The sequence below is a fragment of the Octopus bimaculoides genome, chromosome 14 (genome assembly GCF_001194135.2).
Source record: "Octopus bimaculoides isolate UCB-OBI-ISO-001 chromosome 14, ASM119413v2, whole genome shotgun sequence".
NCBI classification, from domain to species: Eukaryota; Metazoa; Mollusca; class Cephalopoda; order Octopoda; family Octopodidae; genus Octopus; species Octopus bimaculoides.
Genome location: NC_068994.1, coordinates 31,514,644 through 31,524,608, shown reverse-complemented (window position 1 = coordinate 31,524,608; position 9,965 = coordinate 31,514,644).

Sequence of the window (9,965 nt, the reverse complement as noted above, 5' to 3'; positions counted from 1 at the left end):
TATATAGAAACATATACAAACTTACACAATCAGGTGAGAGCTCATTAGAAGAACTTCTATAGCAAAAACTACTGAACTGTACTATTTTCTCAGAAAGTTGAATAGTCACTTGTATATATACATATATCTATTGATTGAAACCTATTGAGCAATGATGTATAGATAAATATATATATATATATATGAGCGAACACATAAGTGCAAAACAGCACTTGATCACCAAAGGTAGAGAGTACAAAATTCAGTTACCAAAAGTATAATAAAATATAAAGTTTTATCAAAGCTGAAAAACTTCACAGGCTGTTACTCCAAGTTTCATGTAATTAACCATCAGACAGAAGTGAACTTTTGGAATAACGTAATTGTTTTGTGTTATATAAAGGGTGCGGTGAATATGTTGTTGTCTAAATTACGCAGAAATGAAAATAACACTGACATCTCATTTTAACAGATATATTTACCAAAATTACATAAGAATATCTTGAAATACTAAAGAGTAAATTTATTCAATAAAATCGCCAATGGCTTCAACCACAGCTGTCAGATGACCTCGGAATCTCCTGCAACTCTTCTGGACTGTCTTGTTTAAGTTGGGGAATACTGCCATAAGCCTTGCCTTCAGTTTATCTATGGTGTAACAAGGAGTTTTGTTGGTCTCTAGCTCAACTGTGCCCCACACATAATAATCAAGGAGGTTGCAGTCTGAGGAGTTAGGTGGCCAGATGTTAGGGGTGATGTGGTCACAGAAATTGTCTGACAGCCATCACTGGGTTCTCCTGCTTGTGTAGCATGGTGCAGAGTCCTGTTACCAGACATAAGATCTTCCAGTATCCACCCTCTTGACCCAGAGCAGCACTACCTCCACCGGGCACTTGATGTAGGCCTCCGTGTTGAGTGTGAGGCCATATGAGAAGATGACTGGAGGTATAATGTTGCTACCACACGTGATCACTCCAAACACCATGATGTTGAATGGATGTATGATTTTTATCACTCTTGGTACATGTTTCAGGGACATGGAAAGCCAATGGTTGTTCCGTGTGTTCACCATCTGTCCGTATTGGAACTTCCGACGTGAATGGCAAGCAGTACAGCATGTTGTTTCCAAATTTCTGGAGGAGTGAATTGTGTCATGGTGCTGTTTTTCTCACAGACGATACCCAACTGCCCCTACTATACTTCAGAATGTGAAGAGTTGTAATTAAATCTCAGTATGACATTGACGTTAGTATCCATTAAAAAAGATACACTCTCTTTTTATCTCTATTATCACTTTTACCTGTTTCAGTCATTAGATTGCGGCCATGCTGGGGCACCACCTTGAAGTTTTTGTCAAATGAGTTGATCCCAGTACTTATTTATTTTTAAGCCTGGTGCTTATTTTATCAGCTTCTTTGCCAAACATAAACACATCAACACCGGTTGTTAAGTGGTGGTGCAGAACAAATACAGACACAAAGACACATACACACACACACACATACAACAGTCTTCTTTCAGTTTCCATTTACTAAATCCACTTACAAGGCTTTGGTCAGCCTAAGGCTATAGGAGAAGACACTTACCCAAGGTGCCATGAAGTGGGACTGAACTTGAAACCATGAAGTTGAGAAGCAAACTTCCAAAATTATAAGATAATAGATTTTTAAAAATTAAATAAAATAATTAAGGTGAAAGTAATAAGGCAGAGTATGCTAAATTGAAGTACACAATAATTTACAAACAATTGTATTCATCTTTAAGACAACAATATACTTTTCCTTATATTTACTTAGCAATTTAATTGCTTCTATTTCAACAAGGTACAAATCTGCTAATATCATCAGAGTAGTCAGAAACATATTTGGAATTGTCTCTTGTAGGTACTGGAAAAATGAAATAAATATTACCAGTGATAGACTAATCATCATCATCATCATCCTAATCCACTTTTCCATTCTTGCATGGGTTGGATGATGTTTACTGAAGCAAACTTTCTATGGCTGAATGCCCTTCTTCTTGTCAGCCCTCACCTCTTCTCAAATAGGGTAAAATTTTCCCATGGACAGACATGTTTTCCATAGAAGACTGGAAGCATCCAACCTCACTTATATGACAGTGATGCTCCTTCACAACCATCATGTGATGTCTAGATAATGGTACACAAACACACACACACACCCATGCACAAATACACACACACATATACACAACAGGCTTCTTTCAGTTTCCATTCACCCATTCCACGCACAAGGCTTTAGTTGGCCTGGGGGTTATAGTAGAAGACACCTGCCCAGGATGGCAACCAATGGATTGAAACTGAAACCATATGGTTAGGAAACAGACATCTTAACCACACAGTCAAGCCTGCACATCATCTTCATCATCATCACCACCACCATCATCATCACCTGCAATGCCACCGCCACTGCTGTTACCACCACCACCATAATCAACATTATTATCATTATATCTTTTATTCCGCTTTAGCATTTTAATCCTCCATGCATTTAATGATCCACTGAAGGAAATTACTCAGAGGTGCTTCTTGTATGAAAAACCAATAGTTAAGGTAGAGTTGATGTATTTAGACTGATTAAAAATAATTACACCATGAGGAAAAGACAGCATTAGATTAATTACTAATATTATTCTAATAATTTTGGCAAGTAAGCTGGGCAGCTCTTCTTGAAATGGTTTGATCTCTTGTTCTTGTTCTGCATATGTGTACTTAGGTGTGTGTGTGTGTGAATGTATTTGGGACACAACTCTTCATGTATGCATGGCTAAACACACATCCTTGAAAACCTTTTAACCTATTTTATATCAATCAAATCACTGTTTCTTTTTATTGACTTGTCTGGTTAGTTTGGACATTGCTAAATCTCTCTCGATGTATTGATATTCCTAAACTGAGTGTTAAAGAGGGATTGGTTGAGTTTTCATCACCATCAAAGCAACAAGATTAATTGTATTATGTTTAATGTATTAGTTATGGATGAATGGACTCAGAGAAAATACAGTCTACTGTTCGGTCATGGAGTTTACTATTTATGCACCAAGTAAAAGGAAAAAATAAAAGAAAGTGAGCTTTATTAATTACTAGAAGAGTTAACAGCTTATTAAAGAGGTTGATAAATTCATTTGCTGTTAAGAATCTAATTTATCAGACTCTTGTTCTTTGTCTGAGAGAGAAAAATAAATGGATGGATATATATATTCAATAGACATAATTTAAGGGTCACATTCAGTTGTGCACCTAGTGTCAAAGAGATATTTATGAAAGCCCCAAAGCATTGCACAAACACAGGATGTTCATGTAGAGTTAGAACTAAGTGTCAAGTGAATGGGTGAAGCAATACTGAGGTTGTTACCTACAAAGCAGAGGCAGAGGAGCAACAACAGTAACAATAACAGCAACAAAGGGATGCATATACTAACATATGCTGCAATAACAAAGGCGTCCCTTTAAGGCCAGAGTAAATAACTACAGGTTCTCTTTTAGGATACAAAAGAGGCAGAGCATTACAACATTAGCCAGCTGTATATGGCAATTAAAAGAGAAAGGAATACCATATCAAGTTAACTAGAAGCTGCTGGAACAACCAGGACATACCGCAACAGAAGCAGAGGGTGAAAACTTTGTTCAGCTAAGATGACAATAATCCTCAAAACATTTGCACTATACAGGTGCTTTTTTGAAATCAAAAGTGAAATTTCTATCTGCTGTCTTCATGACAGAAAATTTGTTTTGGAAATGTGGTCTTCCTATTTGTGGACTGGAGAACAGAAAATTGCATGGGGGCAAAGTTGACCCCCTTTGGTCACAGCTGATTACAGGGATGGGGGTGGGATGGGGGAAATTCTTCTTACCTTCTCAGAAAAGGGTTTTTTTTATTTCATATATTTTTCACACCAAGCTGGCTAAAACTGTAGCATTAAAGATATCTGATGAGTAGTATAACCAGATATATACTACTTGACAATATATATATATATATATTCATCATCATCATTATCATTTAACATCCTTTGTCCATGCTGGCACAGGTTGGACAGTTTGACCAGAGCTGGTAAGCAGGAGACCTGCACCAGGATCCAATCTGACTTGGCATGGTTTCTATGACTGGATGCCCTTCCTAACACCAACCACTTTACAGAGTGTGCTGGGTGTTTTTACATGGCACTACACAAGTGCTTTTAGATGACACTGGCACAAGTGCTTTTTACGTGGTACTGGCACAGAATTCTTGCAGGCCAATCATCTTCACCAGAGGAAGTGGCCTTTACATTTCTGCTGTGAAGTACGAGTCTTCTTGAGTACAGCAAGGTGCTAGGTATCTCGGTCCTTTGCCATCTCATCTGAAAAGTTCAGTGTCCTGAGGTTGTTCTTGAGTACTTCATCCCATGTCTTCCTGGGTTTCTCCACTTCCATCTACTTTGAGAGACCAACATGCCTTTATGGAGCTGTTGGCATCCATCTGCATCACATGACCAAACTAGCACAGTCTTCTCTCTTGCATTTACATTACACATCCGGTGGAGCATACTAGTGTCATTTCTCTCTAACCTTTGCATGTCCTTTACATTCAGGGTTCATTCCTTTTTGTAGAAGTCTTTTTGGCTATTAGGAATAAGGTTGGACAACTGCTGTGCTGATGATGACAATTGAGATGGAAACACGCATCCTCAATTGTCCAGACAATAAACCTGTCTTTTCCTTGTGAACTTTGGAGAATGCTTGAATCTTGAAATTATCTCGTCTTCTCCAATGGACTTGTTCTTAATTGTCATATAGTAATTATGATACATCTTCTAGCATGGAAATAATTTTAATAAGTCAAGAATTCATGTTGTATGGTATTTGATATACTTATATTTATCTGTTATTCAAAGACTGGTCACTCTGAATTTCTCTTAGCTCAATTTGTTTAAATTATGCAAATTACCTAGGCCATAATTGTGTTCCATTCATTTTCATATAAGTCTTTTGGCTATTGGAAATAAGATTGGACAATTATGCTCATGATGACTATTTAAACAGAAACGCACATCCATAACTGTCTTCTTATCTCCAGGCAATAATATGCCTGTCCTTTTCCTTAATGTCATGTCAACTTTGGAGAACACTCTGATCTTGAGATTATTCCTTATTCTCAAGTGGAGCTGTTCTTAATTACCATTTACTAATTATGATACATCCTTTACAGGCAAAGATATCATCATCATCCTTTAATTTCCATTTTCCATGCTGGCATGGGTTGGATGGTTTCACCAGAGCTGGCAAGCAGATAAGCTACATTAGGTTTCAGTCTGATTTGGCTTGATCAATAAGTATCCAGACTGTTGCTATAGTAACGAAGCTAATGCATGCAGAGTGAAGCTGCTTGGCACAGATTGACCTTGAACTCTGCTGTGCATGCGCACTAAGTTTTAACATTTTTCCTCACACCCACTATTTACAGCAATGCTTAGAAGGATGGTGTGTAGCGTGTGATTGTCACAGTGACAATAAGTTGAGCAGAGAATCTGCATCAAATTTTGCCAAAAGCTTGGTGATACCTGCTCAGAGGCCTATTCAAAGTTTTCGAAAAGTTTTCATCTTTCTCGATACAATCAAGGAGATTTTATACAACTGAAACCTGAGTGTCTTTTTGGTCAGCTGAAGGCAGTTTTGGCACAAACTTGGTAGACAGGCATCTCATACCAAAATCTTTGGTGATAATGGACTGAACTGAACTGTAACTAATCTGCACATCCTCTGATAACTCATGGATGGTGATTCAATGATTTCCCCTCATAGCTTCATGCACATCTGTGATGTTTTTCTCAGTTCTGCTGGTTGTGGGTCTACCAGAATGTCATCAATATTGACATTTTTTTGGCCATCTTGGAAACGTCCGAACCACTCATACACTTGTGCACATCTCATACACTTTCTGCAATTTTGTGTAAGACTCTGAACAGGAATTGCCATGATGACTTTCTCTGTCATGGTCAATGCAATGATCGCACGCTACACACCTTCCTTCCAAATACTGCTATAAACAGTAGAAATGAGCTAGAATGCTAAAACTTAGTGTGCATGCAACAGCAGAATTCATGGTCAATCTTTGTCAAGCAGCTTCATTCTGCATGCTTTAGCTTTGTTACTATGGCAACAGTCCGGATACTTATTGATCAGATCTCATATTCTAGCTATTATACTTTTTGTACATCTACCCCAATTATTAATTTGGTCCCCTAGGTAGCAGAAATTTTCCAATACCTCTAGTAAGCCTCTGGGGGCATTTGAGACAATCAATTTCCCAATTTTGATTAATCAAGAAGTCATGTTGTATGTTATTCCATATAACTGTATTTGTCTATAATTAAAAAAAGATGAACATCTATGTTCTGTTAAACACACCAGTAGATAAACACAATGGATTGATAAACATTGTTGAAATAAAAAAAAATCTTCTCTGCACACCCACACAGTTTGATGTTTAGACAAGTTACCAAGACAGTGCATGTGCTAGAAGCAGAACCCACCCATTTCCTCAAAAGAATGAATCAGTAACAATAACATCACACCACCACCAACACCACAGATATAAATAACAAGAATACAATGATAATAATGATATATTAATCTTATTATTAACACTATATACTCAAAGCAGTGAAGTGTAATGTAATACAGTATAATATTACTAACTTGTAATGTATGTGTGCGTTTATGTATGTATACAAGTGTGTATGTCTATACATGTATGTATATGTGTAGAAGTGTGTCTATGTATGTATGTATGTATGTGTGTATATATATATATATATACAGATAGATAGATTGATAGATATACATAGATGTCTACACACATGTCTGGGCATGTGTGCAAGTGTACGTGTACACAAGTGTGAATGTATATATGTGTATGAATGCACTAGTAAAAATATAAGTATGGGTGGGTATAAGCATGCATATATTGACCAATGCAAGAACACTACAGAAGGCAAAAACAGATAACAATAAAAATGAAAACAACTCCAACTTTGTTATCCACCCAATTGACAGAAGAATTAAACAAAGGTATGTTGTTATCAGTGTTGCTGTCTTTTCCATGCTTGCACAAGTTAGACAGAGTTTATGGAGGCAGACTTTCTACAGCCGGATGCCTTTCCTGTCACCAAACATCAACTGTTTCCAAGGGAGGTAATATTTCTGCATGGCCAGGCATGTCCTTGCAGAATATTGGAAGTGAATGACCTTGCTTGTATGACAGTTACACAACTATCATGTAATGTTAAGACAAGATGACACAAACAGGACACACACATATGTATACATATACATACACACATATCTACATCAATATATATATTTATGTATACGTAGGTATTGTAAATTTTAGAGGTAATACTTGATAAGTGTAAGCACCTACGCTGAATTGTGGTACAATATGGACAGATTTTTGAATACCAAGGAACATTTATGCAGATATAACAATTTAAAGGATAAGCATACTACAATGGATAATACGAGGTGGACTTTTCCTTTTTTTCTCTCTTTTTCTTTTTTCTTTGTGATGTAATCTTGGGACTGAAAATGTTTGCAGCTGAAGATAGCTTTAAACCATCCTTTCTATCAATTATATACTCATATAATGATACAACAACAGTTTGTGTATAAAGCTTGAAACACGTGTACCGCGATATCCTTTGTGTTCTGTTTTCATTTTATGTTTTAATATATTTCTGTATATATATTCTTTTTACTTGTTTCAGTCATTTTGACAGTGGCCATACTCGGGCACCACCTTGAAGGGTTTTAACCGAACAAGTTGAGCCCAGGGCTTATCTTTTTTATGCTTAGTACTTATTCTATTGGTCTGTTTTGTTGAAACACTAAATTACGGGGATATAAACACACCAACACCAATTGTCAAGCAGTGATGGGGGACAAATACACATAGATAACGTTTTTTTGATGTCCTGTACCCATATATGCATGTATGTATATATGCATATATCTATATATTATTTATATTATTATATGATCGAACACCACATATCCTTTTCCAAGTTTCATCTTAATAATTATAATGCGCACTGTGGAGGTGCAATGGCCCAGTGGTTAGGGCAGCGAACTTGCGGTCATAGGATCGCGGTTTCGATTCTCAGACCGGGCGTTGTGAGTATTTATTGAGCGAAAACACCTAAAGCTCCATGAGGCTCCGGCAGGGGATGGTGGCGAACCCTGCTGTACTCTTTCACCAGAACTTTCTCTCACTTTTACTTCCTGTTTATGTTCTGCCTGTAATTCAAAGGGTCAGCCTTGTCACACTGTGTCACGCTGAATATCCCCGAGAACTACGTTAAGGGTACACGTGTCTGTGGAGTGCTCAGCCACTTGCATGTTAATTTCACGAGCTGGCTGTTTCATTGATCGGATCAACTGGAACCCTCGACGTCGTAAGCGATGGAGTCCCAACAACATGCATATATCTATATATTATTTATATTATTATATCTGAGTGGTTGGCGTTAGGAAGGGCATCCAGCTGTAGAAACTCTGCCAAATTAGATTGGAGCCTGGTGTAGCCATCCGGTTGCACCAGCCCTCAGTCAAATCGTCTAACCCATGCTAGCATGGAAAGCGGACGTTATACGATGATGATGATGATGATGATCGAAAGCCACATATCCTTTTCCAAGTAAGTTTTATTTTAATAATTACAATGCGCACTCTTCTACTATCTCTCTCCCTCTCTTGTTCTTCATCCTTTCTGTTTTTCTCTCTCACCCTTTCCTTATTCTTCTCTCCCTTTCACCGTTCCCTCTCTGACTCCTTGACTCTCTTGTCGCTGACACGTGATGAAAGGGTTCTTTCTTTCTGCCCACTGGTCTTCCTAAGGAACGGACGTGTTTTTTCTATCTCTTCTACTTAGTGTTCATAATAATTTTTCTATCATCTTGGCTCAACAGCCCTCACCGTTTGTTTTTACTGTTTCTATTGCTTTTACTCTCTTGTTCTCACTGTCCTGTTCTTGTTAACACTTTCACCCTCCGCAAAAATCTGCTGGTGGTGAGGAGAGTTTTATATATCTGAATGGCATTTTTAATTTGTAGGGACTGAACCATATAGAGATCCCATGCTTCCACTTCCTTTGCAATTCCTTTGCCATCATTAAGAGGTTGGACACATGTTCGATTACCAGGCCCACCTCATCTTCCTCCTCCTCTTCACTGGCAGACTTTAACTCCAACAAATCTTCGTTTGTCAGGGTTTCAGGGTGGGTGCCGATGAGGTCATTAACCTCATCTTATGTGATGCTGTCAAAACCTTCACCACCAAGTACCTATGCCAGTTTCACAGCATTGTTGCCAGTCTCGTGCTGAATATCTTCAGGTGAGAAACCCTCATAGTCCTGGACATACTCTGGCCACACCTTCTTCCAGCATGCGATGAGGGTTTCTTTTTCACGTTTTTAAGAGCAGTGTGGATGACTGACAGGCACATTGCAATTGTGAAGTTATGCCAGTATTCTTGAAATTCTCATCCAAATCCATTGCGTCCACAAGGTGTTGGAGAGAGTTCCAAGTGTAAAATGCCTTGATCCATAGGCTGGATGAGGGACGTGGTGTTGGCAGGGAGGAACTCAACTTGAACTCCCTTGTGATTCAAATCCAAAGAATTATCACCAGCATTATCCATAACAAGCAACACCTTGAATTCCATGCAAACATTTTTGAAGTATTCCTTGGCTTGAGGGATGAAGCATTGGCAGAACCAATTCAAAGTTAGACTTTTGGTAATCCAAGCCTTGGGGTTGTGCATCCAGTGGACGGGCAGCAGATTTTTATTCTTATTTTTGAAAGCCCTCAGGTTCGCGGACTTGTAGATAAGTCCTGGTTTCATCATGAAGCCAGCAGCATTGCCACACGTAATTAGCATCACTCTGTCCTTCTGTACTTTAAATGCTGGGGCTTTGGCTTTGTCTTTC